We start from the raw sequence: 21,867 nt of genomic DNA, 5'->3' as shown, positions 1-21,867 counted from the left end.
AGGATGGGCAAGCAGTTGGCTTTGCAGAGCCTAATGGAATAAATGAGAAGTCATGAAGGTAGCAGAACACAGAAGCATTAGGGAAGTTTGTGTGAAGGACATACGGGCAAGGGCCTGGTAGAGCTCTACACCTAGGGGGATGTCGGCATATAGCCCTTTCATCATTCATTCTTTCAGCAAGTATTTATTGAACATCTATGTGAGAACACTTCTAAGAGAAGGGGAACTCTTGAACTGATTATCTTGTTTCCAGTCAGGATTTATCCTACAGATAGGAAGGGGCAGAACTGTCAACATCAAATAAACCCAGCTATAGCAAGAAGAAAGTCTAGGGGTGGGATATCAAGAAAGGCCTGACAAACATCTCTTGACTGATGGAACTGTATTCAGCCTAAGACTGTCCATTACACCACTAAAATAGTTGACTGGCCATACCAAGCATAGGTGCTCTATAGCAAAGAACTGGAAATGCTGACTTTTAACAATACCTTGACCTTGGAAATTATTTTAATACAAGTCTAAAATACTTTTACACTTCACAGGAGACTTTAAAATTCTTTGACATTGGCAGGGGTGGTTTTATACCCACTTTTTGGATAAGGACATTAAAATATTCACAATTTAAATGGATGGGTTAGCTGGGTGTGGGGGTGCACCCCTGTAATCCTGGTGACTTGGGAAACTGAGGAAGGAGGATGGAAAGTTAAAGGCCAGCCTCAGCAACTTATCTTAAGCCATAAAAAGGGATGGGGTTGTAGCTCAGTGGTAAAGCACCCCTGGGTTCAATCCCCAGTACCAAATAAACAAACAAAACCAAAAAACAAACAACAACAACAACAGCAAAACCCATCAACTCCTAAATGGATGGTTTAGTCTGGCATGCTAGGGATGGAAGCAGAACTAAAACCGCAGGTTTTGTATTGCGAAGGCACTGCTCTTTCCCTTTGCCACTGCTTTGCTTGTGTGTTGCTGTGACAACTCTTGAAAGACCACCTTTGCTGATCGCACAGTCCTGGTTTGATTGATTTCAGGGAAACGGGACCCAGCTGGGTCTCAGTGCTTGAGAGGATGTTCTCAGCAATAATATTAAGATACGTGTTTTATAAAACATACTTCAATTCTAAAAGAGTAGACCTGTTGTCAAGATTTTTTTTTTTTTTTTTTTGTGGTGCTAGGGGATTTGAACCCAGAGCCTTGTGCTTGCAAGGCAAGCATTCTACCAACTGAGCTATCTCCCCAGCCCAAGATGTTTTCTTAATAAAAAAAAGATGTCTTCTTCTTAAATGTACTAAAGTAAATCACCAATATCAGATATTTAAAAATACCAGTTTCTAGTAAAAATTGCTCCAATTTTTGTGATTTCATCATGTTGTTGGATTACTGAGTTCCTACAATGTGTCAGGTACTACTTCACACTTTTGAGGATACAGCATTAAACAAAAGAGACAAAATTCTGGTTTTATCATAGGGTTTTTGTCCTACTTGGGGAGGGGGTGTTTGTGAAGGAGGCTAACAAAACCAGGTAAAATATAAAGTATAGCAGATGATGCTGAGTGCTATAGAGAGGGACACAGCAGAGAATGGGGCCACATATGCATGTTGGAGAGTGGTTACAATTTTAAATAGGATGGTCAGGGGAAAGCCCCACAAAAATCTTGAAGAACATACATTTTTATGTGCATCTCCAAAAACTACAAAAATTTAGTAAATATCCAATCTACTTATCCATGATTATTAGTGAGTCTACACCTGCCCACATGCACACACATACACATGAAACCAGCATTTGCTTTTCAAACTAACTTCCAGCTCTTCCTGCACCTAACAGATGAAATGAATTTGAATTTATGTTTTTGTAGAACTATAAGGATGTGGAATCTGCCTCTTAGTAATCAGACCTCCCACTGTTTAGCTCAGTGATAAAATTCCCCAATAAATTTTGACTTGAAAGATTTCAGGATATCACAAAAATGGAATGACAAATGGAGGCTATGAGATGAGGCAAATATTTGGCTAATCCTGTGAAGAACTTAGAACAAGCTTTATTAAGCATGGCAGAATCAGATGATCATTACTGTTTTTATTTTTATCTGGGGTCAAACATAATTAAAACATTTTCTGTGGGTTTCCAAATTAGCCTAACAATTTATTGGTCTCCAAAGATCTTTGTAGAGATGGTCATCTTGGCACAGAGTTCTAAAACAGAGGGCTCTCTGGATCTGGAAAGGAGTTGAAAAATAATTTGTTTAAAAACAAAACAAATCCCAAGAAACACCGTGAGAGAATGTTTCATGTCACACTGAGAGCTCAGCTGAAACGTGGTTTTGGAGATTCTATGGCAAGCTGAGACCCAGAATGCCCAGTTGCTCCTGGTGGTTTAGAACTGCAAACATCTAGGAGAAAAAGGTGTAGCTGCCCCCTTGTGGCCAAGTACAAGGTGTTGCCTCCATCTCAATATTTACAGGAAACAACGATATGTTTTTCCCCTGGAATTATTCATAAAATAATCTAAGAGTAATAAAGCATTTTGAATTTTCATATGGGCTGCAAAGACCTTCCCCCCGAAAGCAAGACCCTGCAGATCAGTAAATACATACTTCTCAACTGAACAAAATCCCTGGCTATTAGTAGATTATATTAAAATTGTGACTTCTTTGACCATACCCCAAAGGAAGTCATGTGAGGTTTCTGGGGTGGAGTGGAGTGGGGTTTAAAGATGAAATTCTCAAGTCCATAAGTAGTTATTTGCAGGGAGCAGCGGAGGTTAACTGGAGAAGAGATGTTGGAAATAACAACAGGAAGGGCTTTGACACCTCTCAAGGTGATAAAGGCTATCCCTTAACCTGAGAGTTTAGACTTTAGTTTACTCATATGTAAAATGAGATAGTTCAAAGACAACTTCTAGTACCTTTTTTAGTTCTGAAACTCTATAAATGTGAGCTGATGGACAGGACAAACTGCTTTTTGGATTTTGGGATTTCTTTCCTTTCTGGCTGTGTGGTTTTATAATTAGTGAACGAAAGAGCCCCCCGGGGAAATATCATGTTATGAACCCTTTGAAAATTGCAGAGCTACAGGGAAATCTGTAGTACTGCTCTCTTGATCTTATGAGGGGTTTCTCAGTTTATTCAGGCAAGTACTGTTAAGTATTTGCTCTGTTATGCATTATTCTAATATGACATTGGGTGGGAGAAGAATTCTTGTCTTCAAGGCATTTATAGTTTGAAAAATTTTAAATTCAATGATTTTTTAAAATTGTGGCCTTACACAGTTTGCTTATATGTTCACATGCTTCTTAAAATGTTGAAGGGAACTTACCTTAATTTTAAATGTTCCTAATAATCGGAGGTGGGATTATATTGAAGTTTAGCAAAACTCTCAAGAGCTGATCTGGAGTCAAACCTTAGTTGGGGGAAAGTGTACTCTTTGGTGAAGCTTCTAGTAGAAGATGCCCCTGGCCAACTTTGGTCATTCTGTAAACTGCTCTTCAATGAATCACTTTTTAAGGAAACCCTACCAGCTCCTTTCTGTTTTTGGAAAATGCCTCTTCTGTGTTCTCTGTGCAGATTCATTCTGTGGCATAGAATGTCTAATTCAGAAAGCAAGATTATGTCTTAAATGATCTATAAAACTGTTAAAAAATGCTCTTATCAGTTTAAAATTATTTTCCTTGGTTTGTTTTCTCCTCAGTTCCTTGTGCATGCTCCGCTGTCTAAAGTAGAGAAACACTCTCAAATTTGGCAACACTAATTGTTTTGGATGTTTGAAAACTTAAGTTGTATGTTATTAAAATGAAAATTGACTTATTAGTTATATGGACATGCACATCCATGCTATGAGCAGCTTATAGGAGCTTGAGAAAAAATGATTATTCCAGATTACAGAAAAATTTGGGGAGATCTCTTGTTGACACAGTTTTTCCCCTCATGTTGCCTTGGTATTTTCGGAATATCTTGCACATCATCTACTATATGTGACTTTGTTGTAAGTCAGAGTTTGGTTAGATAGAACATTTGAACTCTATTCAACTTGGCAATGTGAAGAGCCTGGAGTCCAATGATTTGTCTTTAGGGCGGTGTTTGGGGAATAACAAAATATTTCAGAATCATTAAGGGTATTCCAAAAGGGAATTTGGGAGTGGTTGAAATGCTTTGTGTACTTCTAAGAAGGCAGGATGGGAGAGATTAGAGGAGGAAAATGGTTTTAAAATTTCACTTAGAGATTTGTAAACATAATCAACATTACTGCAGGTTCGTGATAAAATGATAATAAAATAAAAACTGATAAAAAGTGTCTTTTTCTGGTCTCAGTTTAACAAAACTGAGAAGGTAAAACAAACAAAAACTCACATATCACAATGGCAGGATCATTAATGAGTAATGTTAGAGGGCCCTCCTGACCAAAGATGTATCTGTTAGGAAAACTTTTAAATATAAGGTGTGTGATATCACTTTGATGCATATGGCGATGCCATAGATTGTTTCTTTAAACAGATTTTCAGATAGCTAGGATTTGAAGGAGGAAGTGTGAAGTCTTCGGAGAACACAGATCTGGGCTCAGAATATGCTGGGCCACTCATCTGCTGGCTGTATTGTCTTGGGTAGGTTCTTTAGTCCATTTCCTTACTTGTAAGTCAGGGTTATTCCTTTTCTCTCATAGGCTTAGTCAGAGAAGGCTCCATGCCTTTCTCTTGCCACATTTTCCAGATTTCGAGGAGAATTTTGCTCCCTACCTGGCTGATCTTCAAGATCATGCCAATCAGCAAGGTCTAAAAAGCTGAAAGAACAAAACAAATTGTTTAGATGTGATTGTTTGGATTAGGCAGCACAAGGAAATTCAAACTTCCTCTTTGAGCTATGCCATTAAAGAAGGGTGCTTTTACAGTTGAAGGCAAATTGGTCTTTATCCCATAGCCTGTAAGTAAAATTGCGTTTTTAGGTTTTTTTTTGTTTTTGTTTGTTTGTTTGTTTTTTTTTTTTTAGGTGTGCACATGTGGAGAGGTAGAAGGGGTTTACAGTTCCCACACATCTGGTTCAAAATCTTATCCAGGCATTTTCTTTTGGGGTTGTGCTTTGAACCTGGTCATTGATTGCTTTTCAGGCAGATCTCTTTCCTATATTAATTTGTTCTTTCATGTCATTCAAATATTTCAACCATTGAGTGTACATTATTGAACATGGTTCTTGTCTTTATGGTTAAGATCTTGTTTGTAGCATCACCTAGTTCTGGATCACAAACTTAAATGTACAATGCAGGCTAGAAGTAGAGAAGGATTTACCAAATACCAATTATGAGCACAGGAGACCTCAGTTTAGATGGTAGCTACCCGTTAACAGCTGGTAGGCCCATCAGTATGTAGACTACATAATGCCAATCTTCCAGCTTTTTCTGAGGATAGTCAGATATAAAGGATTTAAATGTGAACTCTTTCTTGATTTTTTTAAAATAGCATGCAAACCAAATGGAGCCTATTATCTGAAGACTGCCAGTCTCTATACTTGGATTCCAGCTACAGATAGCAATCTCTCTCCCTATCTTCATCCTGGTAGCTGATGGTTAAGACCTAACTCACCTGGAGTCAAATCACAGCTCCATCATTTATTAGCTGTGTGACCTTGGCAAGGAACTTGGCTTCTCATCTACAAACTGGAGATGATGATGTACTTATAGGGTTTTGGGGAATAATCAAATGACTTAAAATATATAAAGTGCTTAGAATAAGGCCTGGAATGTAGCAGGTGCTATTGAAGTGTTTAATATTATTGGAGTTTCTTTTGTGTTCTTTCACTAAGGGACCACATTCCTTTCCCCATGAGGTATGGGAAGAGAGAAGGAAGGAAAAAGGAAACTTAACCTATATTGAATGATTCCTATTTGCCAGGGGCTAAGCCAGGTGTCATTTCCTCATTTAATCCTTATGCAGATTGTCCAGGTAGATTTTGTGCACATTTTGCAGTACAGGGAAATGAAATTGAATGAGATTCAGTAACTTGTCCATGGTACAGTTAGGATTTAAATTTAAGTGGATCTGAGTCCAAATGCATCTTTTTACTAGAAAGCTTACCATCCTTGACTCAGAAGATTTGTTGTGAATTTGGTGACTGATAGTATCTCTATTGTAGGGAAATTTGTGGGAAATTGCATTCTCAATTATCTACTTGGCTTTGGATTAACCCAGGAGAACTGTGCTACTCTTGAACCCACTGTCCTTTGCAGGCACACCCCAGCCCCTTGGAGTGACAAACTGGGTCTTTTCCCAACCTGAATCTCCTAGCATGACAATGAGCTCAGATGCTTACAAAGGAATACATGAAAGACTCACAATAAGAGGCTCCAACAGTTTTGCAGTTTGACTTGCAATGATAGGTTTGCCAGGTCAGGTATTATAACCTTAATGACTGCTCTCCCAGCTCCCGAAGTGTGGTGAAACCCTTACCTCCCTTCCTAACTGGGTTCCTTTTGGTATCAGTGGAAACAATCAGAGTGGATGGGAGGTGAGTGAGGGGAAGGAAGAAGGAAGGGAGAAAAGAACACAGTGGGAAATGTGTCTGTAGAGATAAAAGAGAGCAGGCAAAAGCCACTAAGCAAACTTCCTCTCAGTTGCACAAACCCATCTGGGGCGTAGATGAACTTCCCAATGAGGACAGAATCAAAGCACAGGCGACTGTTCTCTTTGGGAAGCCCTTTCGTCTCAGTTGGCTCTGCTGAAAACAGCTTTTGCTTTTGGTAGGTGGAATGAAAGAATATGGAAAATTTACTGAAAAGAATATTTGCTGTGATAAATCACACAAAGTCTTTCCCAATTAAGGCTTAAGTCATATCCATCTATAGCTATGAAGGAGGAAAAATATGAACATCTCTCTGCTGGCTGGTGAAACGTTTTTAAAGGACTTTAATTCCTCTTCCATCTGAGCAGTTTGAACGTACAACTTGCTTATGCTTGCCTTATTGACTCAAATGTGTTAGGAATCAGTGAAATGAAGGAAATGATGAACTGAATAATTAATAGGTCTGTTTTTAAGGAGCCAGTGGAAAACAAACAGGCAAAGGAGAATTACAGTTCCCCTTCTGTCCCTTTATCATCTTGCTCTGTCTCCCACTGGATTGAGGGAGTGTCAGGGCTGCTGAGTCACCTCTTGCTGTTCCCTTTCACTCTCTCCAGATGGAGTGCCAAAGCTGGGAGGGCCATGCTCCCTGTGGCTGGGGCCAGGTCGGCTCACAGATGGATCTCTGGAAGTAATCCGGATGTAGAGCAACACCGGGGGCCCATCTTTCCAGAGCCAAGGGTCAGCATCTGAATGAATATGCAGCAAGTGCTCTTTAATAGGCTTAATCTAGAGCCCCATGCTTCCAGGGTGAAGGAGCTCTGGCATGTTACTTAATCTCTCTGATTCTCAATTTGCTCATCTGTGCAAAGGGAATAATCCTAAAACCTACCTCACATTAGTGCGATGATGGAATGAGTTTTATCACATGTGCAGTGATTGGTACATATTAATACTTCAATAAACTTCAATAATGTTTTAGAGGTGAGACTAATCACAAGAGCAGGCGACCATATTTGCATTGGAACTAATCTTTTACAGAGGCCTACTTTCACCTCTTTATGTAAATTGTATAGACTTGATACATTTATATAATATAGTCTTGTTCCTTATAGGGGAATAGTACAATTATACAGCAACTATATGTAGACAGAGCAGGGATCAATTAGATGAATTAAACATGATTTTTAAAAACATGATAGAGGGCTAAAATTCATTTTTAAGGAAATAACTGTTTCATATTTATTATTTCTAAATACTAAATTGCTTCTCATTTTCAATAAGTGGGATGCAGTATTCTCAGGCCCAAATAAATGTTTCACAAAGTTTGGTTTTCTAGTTCATATCAGAAGGTGTTTTTTTGCTCAACATTATTAATTCTCAGGGACTGTTTTTTTGCATTTTTTCAGTATTACATTATTATAGGTGGGAGAGCTGAGGAGTGTTATAGTGGTAAAGCAAATTTCAGGACTGTGCCTTGCAATCATGCATCATTTAAAACATGTTCCATCCCCCAGATCTTCTCTTGGTAATGTTGGAATGGGAGAATATAGAATAGAAAAGGCCACAAGTTTCAGTACCACATAGACCTGTGCTTGAGTCCTGGATACATCACTTATTATTGAGATTTGAACACATTAGTTATTTCAATACCTGTATGGAACAGATGAATAATTTTCACACTTGAGTGTGGATCAGAATCAACTAGGAGTCATGGTTTTAAAACACAGATCATGGATACCTTCATAGAGTTTCTGATTCAGTTTATCTACTGTGAAGTCCAAGAATTTGAACTATAATGTTCTCAGGTAATGGTGGTAATGATGCTAGCTTGGGGACCTACCTCACTTATCACTAGGATAAATTATGAGCTGGTAAGTTAGGTTCAGATCAGGGATTATGAACAGCTACTTAACTATTTGGGGTCAGGTTTCCATATCTGTCAATGGGAAGACAAACGGGGAAAGACTTGGATGTGTTTCTGTGAAGATCAGAGATATTGTGTAGAGGCATCTGGTCCTTAGTGGCAGTGAATGGATAGTAGATATTATACCCTGGAGTCAGAGAGCCTTCCATTCAAGTTAAACTGTGCTGATTGCTGACTAAATGATCCATTACAAAGTCCTTAAATTCTCAAAATATCATCTATTTGTATAGTGAATGTTGTGGACTGAATTGTGGTCTCCCCATTCCTATGTGTAAGCCCCAATCCCCAACTGATGGTATTTTGGAGATGGGACTTTTGGGAAGTAATTACTGCCAGATGAGGGATAGGGCTCCTAAGATGAAATTAGTACCCTTATAAAAAAGTCATCTGCAAGCTTTCTTTCCCCCTCTCCCCTTCTCCCTCTCTCCTAACCACGCAAAGACATGATAAAACTCAACCATTTGCAAGCTGGGAAAAGGGCCCTCGCCAGGAACTGAATTGACTGGCACCTTAGACTTTCCAGCTTCCTAAGGTGAAAAATAAATTTGTTTTTTAAGCCACTCAGTTCTTGGTGTTTTGTTACGGTAGCCCTAGCTGACTAATACAGTGGAGGTAATCCCTACCTTGTAAATTAGGGATATAATGAGATGCTCTATGTACAGCACCCAGGACAGTAGTGGAAGTAGCTAATAATGAGTGTTAGTGTTATAATCTAAGAAGAACACTCTGTCTTTTCTTCCAATTCCTTTACAGGATTTCTCATGTTAACTTCACTAAGAACTCTCTAAGTCTGAGGGTCAATGAATTAAGGGGCATGAGGATGAGATAAGTAGTACAGGTTACTTCTTTTTTTTTTTTTTTAATTGTAAACAAATGGGATACATGTTGTTTCTCTGTTTGTACATGGAATAAAGGAATACCACTTGTGTAATCATAAATTTACATAGGGTAATGTTGTTTGATTCATTCTGTTATTTTTTCCCTTCCCCCTCCACCTCTCCCACCCCTCTTTTCCCTCTATATAGTCCTTCCTTCCTCCATTCTTGCCCTCCTCCCTAACCCTAAACCTAACCCCAACCCTAACGCTAACCTCTCCCACCCTCCATTATGTGTCATCATCCACTTATCAGCGAGATCATTCGTCCTTTGGTTTTTTGAGATTGGCTTATCTCACTTAGCATGATATTCTCCAATTGCATCCATTTGCCTGCAAATGCCATAGTGCAGGTTACTTCTAGTTACTGCCTTTCAACTTCATTGTTAAAGATGAATTTCCTTTTCTTCAACTCATCTTTGGATCCACCCATATTTATATAAAAATGAAAATGGCATCAAACATATTCCTGGGTTCATCCTGGTTGGGAGAGTAAGCCACCTTGGGTGGCTCATTTCTGGTGGCATTCCTGTTTCCCGAAGCATCCTGGTCAGTAATCTTCTGGGTGGTATCTTGCACATGTGTTTCCCATTAAAGTAGCAACGGAAGAGTGGCAACTGTGAATCTTTTCTGGCGGGTGCTCAGGTTCTATTTTTTTCTGTAATTAGCCTGGGGTGGATGTTTTTGGAGGGAAGGACAGGGAGACTTTTTTTATGAATTGAAAATTGGACTTGATGCATGTGACACTGGGTTAAATTGCTTAAATTGGCTGTGGTGAAAAATTTCTCCTGGTTCTCCCTCTCACTAAAATTTCCTCAATTATGAGTAGATTCCTCAAGGACTTATGTTTTTACAATTGTCAAGCATCTAATTTTGTTTTAAAAATTGTGTTAAAATATGAAAGAGTTAATTGAAGCTTTCAAATTAGAAAGAAAGTGAAATAAAATGCCTCTGATTATATTAGGAGCAATAGTTTATCATGGTGTCTAAACACTGGAATCATTTAAACAAGTAAACAAGTTCGCTGGGGGCACTTTTAATAGTTTTTATTATTTTACTTTATGAAAAAGACATTATGTCAGCAACTCTGGCAGTTTCTTACAAAGTTAAACATATATGTACCATGTGATTCAGCACCCCCAGTCCTAGGTGTTTACCCAAGAGAAATGACAACTGGCATTCACAACAGAATTGGTACATGAATGTTATAGTTTTACCCATGATTAACAAAAATAAGGAAATAACTCAAGTGTCCCTCAGTGGGTGAGTGGATAGACAAACTGGCACTTCTGTACAATGGACTGCTACCCAAGATGGTGCAGGAACAAACAAACTATGGTCATGTGCAGCTACTTGGTTGAACCTCAGTGGCATTGTGCTGAGTGAAATGTTATGTGACAGTTATGTGACATTCTTGAAGATATGAGACCAAAGTACAGAACAGACTGGTACTCTTCCAGTGCTTAAAGGTAAGTGGAGGACAAGAAAGTAGCAGCACCAGATAATTTTGGGGTGATAAAATTTTTCTGTAACTAATTACAGTGGTGATTCCTTCTGTGACTCACATTTAGCAAAGTTCATAGAACTGTACAACAGAAGTTGTCAATTTTACTATGTTAATTTAAAAAAAAGTAATTGTAAGATTGGTTTTGGGGAGGGTTGGGAATAGATAAGACATTATGTCTCTTTCAGAAATATAAATGATTGTTCCTGTGTAGTAGGCTGTGGAGTTTTGAATGTGCATTGGGTTGAATCTATTAGGGCTATCTGTGGAGGTAGGAAATGTCAGGAAGGAATTTGGTTTTAATTGCTGGGTATGATGAAGGGATGGAAGAAGGATGAGTTCAGTTCTACCCTTGGCTTCACATATATCAACCAAAAATCACAGGACAATATAATGAGTTAACAATACTCATAAATTGCTTTATGAAATCTCTAATCCTCACCACTTATTAACTTTCTGATCTCCACTGCATTTCAAAAATGAATTACATCTGGATTCTGAGTCTGAGATGCCCAAGAGGGGAAATGGTTGGGTCATAAGTGGGAGTTCACCTTCCTTTATACTGCACATCAGCTATTCACATCCTACATCTGAAACTAATTTGTTGTACGTAATTTATTCCATAAAGTTGCTGGAATAAACAATACATGCAAACCTCCTTAGATGTGTATTCAGCAGGGACTTGCTTGGCTGCGTGTGCTTTTGAGCTTTCTCAGCATTTCAGATGTACCATCCAATGCTTGGGAAGTCATGTGGATTCTCAGAGGATCTATTATTTATAAACTAGGGTGCTCATATGGGTGGTTTGTTATCTGTGATTGCTGTGACGTGGGCTATGGTCCCTATTCCCAAGTTCATTGGGTTGGTAAGGGGGTGCAGACATGCCCACTCTGTGCTTCTGATCTAAGGGATTGTTTGGAAAAATGGGACAAGTTACAACATTGTGGCTTGTCACTTACATGGCATGGCACCTCTGAGGGTGCATTTTCCACAGTGGCAGTTATTTACTGGGAGTGGTTCAACTTCGTTTCTGTTATGTGGATGCTAAAGCATTGCACAAGGTTCCTAGAGCCCTGTCACCTGGTATCCTTACTGCTTTGTGAGGGGGTGGCATGATACAGAGAAATAAGACAGTCCTCCTCAGACTTCATGAATTTCAGTCCTTTAAACACAGTTCTCAAACTATACATTCCAAACTTCATTTTATGTCTTGTAAAGAGGGGGCTATAGCAGAGCAAGTAAACCTGCTTCTAGGGTTTTTTCTCTCCAAAGTCCATATATTCATTTTGTGTCCATAATTAAATCAAAGTCGTGGATTTAAAGATTTCCCATCTGAATCCTTATGCCATCTTGATTACTTTAAGATGGAGTACAAATAATAATAGAACACTTTAGTGTGATCATCAATCCTAGAACTATGCTTTTTAATTTTTCTTTGTAGCCAAAGGACTGCCATTGGTGCAGGAATTTTCTGGTTCTCTCTTGAATTTTGGCACATGGTTTCCTCTGTCTTACATTCTTGGAGGCCATCTATCTACATGTTATTCAGGACATCTTCTAGGTGCCAGGCACTGTTCTAGGTACTGAACAAATAAGACAAAGTCAGGAATTTTTGGAGAGCAGGGAGATAAACAAAGAAGTAGAAACAATTTCAGAGCATGTGAAATGCTGTGAAAGAAAGAAAACATGAAATAAGATAGTGATTAGCGGGGAAGAGAACACTCATTCCTTAAGAGAATAGATGGTCCTGAAAACAGCTTAAGAGGTGGCTTTTGAACTGAGTCAGAAATAAGAAGCCAGCCCTGTAAAGATTGAGGGAAGCACCTTATAGAGGAAGCTGCTTATTCAGTAGGCATTTCTAGCATTTTCCCAGTTTGAAGAATGGAAATGGGAATTGCCTCTCTCACTGTTTTATCTAATAGTACACATAAGAAATTGTCTTCTCTTCTTAAAGCTTTGGATAAGGTTGGTTTGGAGGTTCTAGTGTTTAAGAGAAGACTGCTTCTATGTAAGTCATAATTACATAAAATTCGGGCTGCTGCAATCCCTGATTCTTAGCCATATAATCATGATAATCATGGCGTATTCTATGGTCCCTTGCTTTCTGCTAGAACTGTGGCTGGTCAGAAATTTTTACCAGGTCGGGGTGAATCATACCTCTGTGCTATAGGACACAAGTCAGTATTGGTCTTGTCCTTACTGGATTACCATTATTCCTTACTGACGAGCATTTCTGGTCATAGGGGAGCAGGGCTGTGTCCTTGCAAAACTCTCAGGTTCCAGATAGTCTTCCTTGTCCTTACTGTCACAACAACACATTTTTTTCTTGTTAATTGGGGTCAGTCGTCTTGGCCATTACAGAGAAGGAAGTAACCTGATGGCTAGGGTAGGAGGAGCCCCAAGGAGTCAGGCGCCCCATTTAAGAGAATTCCATTCGAATGTGGGTTGGATCCTTTCCTCCCCTTTTTCTGCTACCTTACTTGAAGGGCCCTGGTGATGAGTGACGTTATGATTTAGGTTCAAAGAGTGTGTGGCCACGTCAACATTACACCCGGGATCACAACACGGGTGCTTTCACTGTGGGGTCCGTGCGTTTCATCCAGATATAGGACAGAAGAGCACGTTGAGGGACAAAGTGATAAACTATACCAGGCATTTTCTGTTTGCCCTCGTGCTACCCAGTTCTCTGCATGAGTAAGCTCACCTTTCAAACTGCACTATCAGGGCACTTGTACCTTTTGGTTTCTAGGTGAGTTTGTCCAGTGGGAGGCCCTGGCTGGAGTTCAGAGGGCAGAGGAGAAAGGCGGTCAGAGCATTTGTTCCTGTCTGTCTAACCCTGCAGGCTGCGATTTGACAGACAGTGGTCTCTTCCCTCTGCCCAGGGGCACTGTGCACTTCCTGCAACCTGCTTCCTGGCTCTGATTCTTTTTTTTTATTAGTTCATTTTTATACTTTATTTCTATGTGGTGCTGAGGATCAAACCCAGGGCCTCACATGCGCTGGGCAAGTGCTCTCCCACTGAGCCACAACCCCAGCCTCTATTGGTTCTTTTTATATGGCAGTAGAATCCATTTTGACATAATTATAAAAGCAGGGACTATATCTTGTTCTAATTCAGCCCAGGTACCTCTCCTTCTCCTACCCTCCCCCCACTTACTGCTCCCTCCCCTTTATTGATCTTTCTGCCATTTACCCATAGTTATTTTTTTTAAATTAAGTTTGTGTGGATGTACCCGATGGTGAGAGTCACTGTGGTATATTCATATATGTACACAGAAAATTTATGTCAGATTCATTCCTCTGTCTTTCTTTCCCATCCCCTCTCTTCTATTCATTTCCCTTTGTCTAATCCAATGAACTTCTATTCTGCCTTCCCTCTTCCCCTTATACTGTGTTAGTATCCACATATCAGAGAGAACATTTGGCCTTTGTTTTTTTGGGATTGGCTTATTTCACTTAGCATCCACTTACCAGCAAATGCCATAACTTCATTTTTCTTTATGGCTGAGTAATATTCCATTGTACATATATACCACATTTTCTTTATCCATTCATCTGTTGAAGCGTACCTAGGTTGGCTCCATAGCTTAGTTATTGTGAACTGAGTTGCTATAAACATTGATATAGCTGCATCACTGTAGTAAGCTGATTTTAACTCCTTTGGATATATACCAAACTGGGTCAGACGGTGGTTCTATTCCAAGTTTTCTGAGGAATCCCCCTACTGCTTTCCAGAGTGGTTGCACCAATTTGTAGTCCCTTCAATTACTCTTTGGGGTGGATTATCAGGTTCTTTCTGAACCCTTGACTAATATGGTGGGGAGGAAATAGTATGGTATAAAATTGGCAAGGGTGGACATTAGTTAAAACATGCATGGTTATATAGGCAGTAATAAACAGCTTATATTTCATGCAAATTTATTGGGAAGTTGAAGATTTTTAGCAGGAAATATAATTCTTCCCCCTTTTAAAAATTACTCTGGATGTCTGGAGAGAACATAAATTTGAGGAACATACCTACACACACACACACACGCACGCACGCACACACACACACAACAATAGTAAGAGGACAAAGAATTATACTAATAGATAACATTTGAATTTTTTTATAGCAGACATTATTTTATACACTTAAATGTATATTCTTCTGAAAGTTTCATAACCTTCCCATGAGGTTATTATTTCCATTTTTGAGATGAAAAAGCAGAGGTCAAGCCACTTTCCTGGTGACACATTTGTTGTTCATTTGGATCACAGATAGCTTTCTGTTGAATCTTGTCCTGGTCCTACAAGGCTGGCACTGTGACTATCTTCAACAATTTCACTGATGTTTCAAGCCAGCTTTTTCAGGCTGGTGGGGAACATGATAGGACCAGAAAATTCAACAAGCATGAACCCATTGAAACACTTTGTTCACTGTAAATTAAGTTCCTTAATAAAAAATAATGCTGTGTGGGATACCATGATTGTGGATAAAGCATCCTATAAGTCCATGACTGGTAATTTTGGCAGAAGCAATACATACAGGGAAAGCAAATTTGTATCCAGAGTGTCTATGCAGTAGGATCAAAATACTGCCCTTTCCATGATAGAAGTGTTAGTATCTAATCAACCAGTTATTAGGTAGCTGACTGATTACTCTGGGAATGTTATCACTTTGGGAACTCAGTGTTGGTCTCTGCTGCTGGTACAGTGGGCACTCAGCAGTGGTTATAGTTAGGTTGACTTTAGTAAATGGAAATCCATGTTGCTGGTCCAAGGTATAATCTCCACTTTTACCACCATGGTCATTTTATTCATGAACCCATTAGACAATGATGGGGGTAGTTGGGGAAAGAGACTGAATGGATATCCATAAAACAGGTCATATAATTCATTTGCTTATTAAAGTTCTCCTTTCTGTCACCTTTTAGATTGCATTCACATGCATGCAATTATCTTTACTTCTTTCCCATTCAAAAAATCTTATCCATATACTTATTCCCCAAATTTCCTTGTCACCAGTTTTCTAATCTTTTTCCTTTCAAGCCCCTGAACATGCAGTCAAATCATAAACCATACCTATTAATTGGAATATAATAATCACATATCTGGTCATTTTTACTTCCAAGTAAAGTGCCCAGCAGGTGCACTGCCCCAAATTCTGCCTACTGGAAAGATTTCCTCTCACCAATCTCCTTCCAGAACGTGCCAGTAAGGGCTGGTATAACATACCCAAATGAAGAATATGTTGCCTCCAAAATCCAAAGAGGCTCCTGGGCAGTGTACCTCTTTTTTGGCTGTAAGAGGGACCAGATTCTTTACTTCAAAAGGGATATCTCAATATGCCCCACAACAGCAATCCTAGAAATCTGACTGAGGTAGAAGCCCCTGAATTTTTGTTTGACTTATTTTTCCACTTTCTGACCTGCAAATACCTTACCAATGAATCTACAGTAGTTGCTACTTATTGCTCACTAGGTCAATCAGCATTATATCATGATTGAATGTCACATCTTTTTGGTCATATTTTTGCCTGGTGTAATGCCATATCCTGTGGGAGGGATAGGTGATCACGATTCTTTGAACTAAATTGTAACAGGGTTGAAAAGTTGAGACAAGACAGTGAAGTTAGATTGCTCACTTTGCCTGCTAAAAGCAGCAGCTGTATGTGGTGGTCTTTACTAACAGGTATTGGGAAAAAAGGGTTTGATGGATTAGTAGCTGCATACCAGGTATTAGGGAATGTGTTAATTTGCTCAAGCAATGAAAGCACATCTGGTATAGTAACTTCAATTGAAGTCATCACCTGGTCAAGTATATGATATTACACTGTAATTCTCTAAGATTCAACTGTCTTTTATATAGGTTAAATAAGAGTAGTATGGGGATGTGGTGGGAATCACCACCTTTGCATCTTTCTGGACTTTTGTGTTGCCATTAATCTATGAAGTCCTTCCAGAGCTTGCTTTTGGTTTATCACTTTTCTGGGTAAAGGCAGTTGTGGTGGCTTCTACTTTGGCCTTTCCCACTGTAATACCCCTTATGCCATAGTTCAGGGAACCAAGGTGGGAATTCTGCATACCACTGAGTTTGTCTATTCTAATTATCCATTCTGAAATAGGAGAAATAACCACAGATTGGTTTGGGGGACACACTGGTTCTGCTGTGAGATGGATATGAGCCAAAACTCTCTTGATCATCTGACCTTCATAAGCCCCATCTCTGACTAGTGAACCACAGTGACCTTTGGATCTGATTCTGTAGGAGGGAAAGGGGTGGAGAGAACTGGAAAGGTGGGAGGAAAGGAAGAGGAAAATATATAAATAAGCCAAATGGGCTGGGGCTTTTACAATTGGCGAGAGTTTGGAAATAGTGATTGAGAGGCTCAGGAGCAACTGTGGGAGAATTAAGAACAAGAGAGGAGATTTCTAGAAGTATTGCTAAAGATTATGAATTGATTTCCATTTAATGTTCTTTGTCAGATCTAAATAAAAGTGGGGATTACTTTTTAAATTACTGTGGTCATTGGACTATATATTTTTGTTTTAATACAGTACTCCACTAGAACTTGGCCATATGGTTTACATTTGGGTCAAATTTAAGTTTAATAAATATTAAATTTATGTCTCAGGTTTCCTGAAGGAAAGACTATTCAGAGATTCTGCATGGCAGTATTTTTTCCTCTTCAGGCAACATGCTCAGCCGTGTCTATGAGAATATATATAGTATATAGTTATATGGTAAGTGTCCACAAAAGCTGTATGATTACTTGTGTACAGTTATGTTTACTCTATGTTAAAGCATATTTATTTCAAGATTATTGAACCTCTGAAAACTATTGATTCCATAGAGAATATTATAAATTAAGTTTTTATGAAAAATTAGTCAGCTAACTTCACTAGAATGTAAGCTCCATGAGGGTAGTGACTTTCTTTTGCTCATTGCTGCCTCATAAGTGCCTAGAATAGTACCTGGAATATAAAAAGTGTTCAATAAACCTTGATAAATGAGTTAGTAAGTATAGTAAAATGAGTTGGTCAAACCACCTTGATCCTCCAACTAGAAAATGCTGAAAATACAAATGAATTTAAACTAGTTGAAAGTCAAATTTAACTAGCATGTTCTTTTTATAGTAATTGCTTTGAAACATTTTATCTTATACTATTTATTTTGGTGATACTAGCAAGAAATATTCCCTATTCAAATAACAGTACCTATGTAAACCCTGTAAACCTATAAGTAAAAAAAAAAAAAAAAATCAAAGAAAAAAATCTATCATTTTTCTCCTAAGATAAAAAAATGACCAGCAACTTCTAGGTTGTTTTATTCAGTAATATATTTAGCAATCTAGGCATAGTTTATTATAGGGATCAACATGGAACTAGATTAACTCCGCCAGTCTTAGTGATGAATCCGTGAGTGGTGGGCTGATAATAGGGGTTTAACCTCCTGGGATCACTTCCCTGTAGAAGTGTTTTTCTTCAGGGTTGAATTAGGAGTTCCTATTTTACCCAATGACTATAAACATGCCACAGCCAAATCTAACCTGAGGCTTGCTGGTGCTTGTTTAGATGCTGAAGGTAATGCATTAGGAACTGATGGTGACCATTCTTATCCAGTCAGTTCCTGATGCAGTATCCGCGACATCAAAAACTGTTTAATGATTATATGAAGTATAATTTATTTACAAATGTAGCAACTTGTTCTCTTTTATTCCTTCATATGGAATTTGTGGTTAATAAACTCTTTATAATGTCATATAATAAAGCAATCCAAAGTCATATTAATGAAAAAATTTCCCAATTTACCAAGAGAGATATTGGAAATATAACCAAATAAGACTTAGTTAGCATTATCATTTATTTCATGGCAAATTAGTGTGGATAAGTATTTTTTTTTTTAGAAAAAACAGTTTTCCTTAGGCCACTCATTCCTGTTTTGTCATAATTTTAAAAATGTTAAAAATTCCAAGATGAATTTGAATGAGACGATTCTGACAAATTGCTTAATTTCAGATTCACTGATTAGAATAAGCTGCATTTTATTTTCAAGATAAGTTTACAGTGTCTCTTTTCCTTCAATTTTATTGAAGGATAATCAGTATATAAAAAATGGCACAGAATGAATGTATATAATTTGGTGAGTTTGGACCTATGTATACAGTTGGGTTATTATCACCTAAATCAAGGTAACAAACATCCATCACTTCCAAAAGTTTCCTTGTTTATCATGTCATTCTTACCACACTAGAATTCTAGCTCACTGAAATGGTATTTAGAATTAGTAGATATGGGAGGCTCATGACACCAAGAAGCATGTAGTGACCAATCACACAACCTCAAAAATATAACTGTTTTTCTAACTTATTGATGATTTTGCAGGCTTGCTTTTGGGAATCTCTCATTAGGAAATTCAAATGAATCCTCTAAAACTTCTCCACATATAGGATGAATGTAGGACTATAACATTACTTAATGAATTCACCGTTTTGTCCAATGGAACTTCCAGCTTACAATGGACTTTTTTGTATATAAAGGATGGGAAATATCAGAAAGGGGGATTTGGAGGTAGAATAGAGGTAAAGCTGAGAGGTAGAGATCACAGTCCAGGAGACTTGAGAGTCCATTCATTACTTTCTCTCTTGCCTTTATCTAGCTGCATTCCAAATAGACTTGAGAGTTAAAGTTTTATATTTTATAGATAGTGAAAACTTGAAGTACAGTAAAGTACTCCAAATAATGATTTCCAGTTTATTGTCTTTCTCAAGTTCTTATCCATGATCAAATACATTATCTCAAAGGTTTTCCAGATATCTAAGGTTTTTATGCCTCTTGTACAGTTATTTAAGTAGAGTAGCAAGGTTATGTAAGTAGAGTATCAAAGTGGTCTTGGAAATCCTAAGGGCCTCCTTACTGGAGAAGGACCATGACCTGAAAGATTATCCCTGAAAGATCACGATGTTCCCCTAGAGCTAATACGGTCTCTCTATAGTGTTATTTTTATTTTCTGTGGTTAGATTTGACAGATTAGGAAATTGGGTTAACTCCAGTGGTAGCTGGGAAATCAGTTGGTACTGGGTAATCTGTGTTTGAAAATGGAATGTGATTGGGAAATACAAGGCAGTAAAGAACAGGGTCTCTCAAGATTTGTTTTTTGCAAATAGGCTCTATGTGATTTTTCTCTAAGAGGTGTCTTTTATCAAAAATAAAGGACAGGAGCCCATAATTCTAGGCTTCTCCTGGCAATATATTTGGAGTTCTCAGTATAAGATTGCAACAAGTTTTAAAAGCCCTGTGGATTGGGATAGGGTGGCTGGGATAAAAGGATAGAGGAATGTCATCTTTCATTACAAACTTCTGCAGGGAATCATGTGGGGAAAGAGGGATTCAAGGATATGAGTGAAAAAGTCCTATGGACTAGTGGTTCTCAAAGCCAAGCAAAAAGCCAAGTTATCCAGAGGGTTTGTTAGAATGCAGATTGTCAGAACCCACATCTAGAACTTCCCAACTAGTCAATCTTTATTGGGGCCCCAAAATTGGTATTTTTAAGAAGTTGCCTGAGGCTGTGGTCCAGGAACCACAGTTTGAGAACCATTGCCCTAAGCTAGTTAGAGACTATCTGGGTTATTGGAACAAAGTGACCTTGAACAGAACCTTGATAAATGAACACGATGATCTGGAGGAGAAACAGCCAGAATTGAAAACCTACTGAAGTTCAAGTCCTAGTAATTTACTGTAGTTCAGGAAGGTTGCTTATTGAACTTTACTGTTACTCTAGGTCCTTCAGGAGTATATTTGCAACTACTTGTTTTCATTTCTTTTTACCTCAAAAAAATCACAGAATAGAAACTCTACTGCTCCCTGGTCACTAATCATGGCTTGAGTTTGGAAATATAGTAAGTGTGCCTGTAGACAGTGAAACATTATAGTAAGGGAAGACAACTCCAAGATTGGCCACCATAAAATGAAAACTGGAAATCTAGGTCACAGCTTCAAGCAATCTTTGGAGCATTGTATAGGCTGAAGGATAGCTCCCAGAAATTAAGGTGTCTATAATAGAACTAAAAAGCAGAGACTGGTCCTCTCTAGAGTATTTGAGTTTTTCCAGAAAGCTCCTCCTGATGTGTCCATGCCTGGTGACAAGCCTATCAGATGGAGTCATAGGGTGACCTCATCTATTCCTGGAGTTGATCAGAGTCTTCCTCTCCCCCAAATTTTTGCTCATTCTTCAACTGTCTGCCTTATGTACAGTCTAAATGAGGTCTTCCCAGCCTCTGCTCATACCAGTTATAATTAGTTATAATTACAATGGAGATATTTAAATGACTAGTTTAACCATTAACTTTTCCATTAGACTGAGGGTAGGGATAGTATTTTCATGGTTGCATTCCCAGTAAAGAGCCGGGTGCCTCACTGGCATTAAGTACTTTTCTTTTTCCTTCCCTTCCCTTCCCTTGGCTCTCTTTTCCCTTTCTGTCTTTTTTTTTTTTTTTTTTTTTTTTTTAGGGAACTAGGAATGGAACCCAGGGTGTTGCACATCCTAGGCAAATGCTTCCATACGAAGCTGTACCCCAGCCTCTAAGTACGAGTTGAATGGATAATGAAAATCGGCCATATTTTATGGGTAAAGGAACTTGAAGCTAGTTTGGCCAACTTCTTGGCCAAACATGTTGGCTGAACTCTGTATCTTCCCCATTCCTGTTTTTTCCAGGTCATGATATTCATTAGAGTGTGGGGTGTAAGAGCATCAGGTTTTGAGAATAAGAATTAAGTAATTCCATAATCCCCAGAGGAGAGTGTGGTTATTTAGAAGTCTGGACTTCAAGGATTATGCATATGAATGGGATATGTCAGCTAAAATTGGGTACCTGGCAATTACCAAATCTGAGGGACTCTAGCAGATATAGATTGAATCTGTGTTTAGGAGAGAGTTCTCTATCTCACTCTACCTTAATGATTGACAGCTTTGGCTTAGATAAAATGGGCAGCTTTAAAGTTCATGGCAACCTTGCAACAATCTCTTGAAAACATAA

General features: G+C 38.5%; 1 long non-coding RNA gene across 1 annotated transcript in view; it reads right to left on the bottom strand.

The window, feature by feature from the left end:
* Positions 1 to 1,517: 1,517 nt before the first annotated feature.
* Positions 1,518 to 21,867, bottom strand: part of LOC306643907 — a 47,505-nt gene continuing 27,155 nt past the window's right edge. Inside the window, exons 4-5 of the long non-coding RNA XR_013759109.1 lie at positions 4,627 to 4,776; positions 1,518 to 2,219 (exon numbers count right to left, since the gene is read on the bottom strand). This is a non-coding gene — a long non-coding RNA (uncharacterized lncRNA). The remainder of the gene's footprint in view (positions 2,220 to 4,626; positions 4,777 to 21,867) is intronic.

The sequence above is a fragment of the Sciurus vulgaris genome (assembly GCF_902686455.1).
Source record: "Sciurus vulgaris genome assembly, chromosome: 14".
In the NCBI taxonomy this organism is placed as follows: Eukaryota; Metazoa; Chordata; class Mammalia; order Rodentia; family Sciuridae; genus Sciurus; species Sciurus vulgaris.
This window is presented reverse-complemented; position numbering and strand designations above follow the sequence as displayed.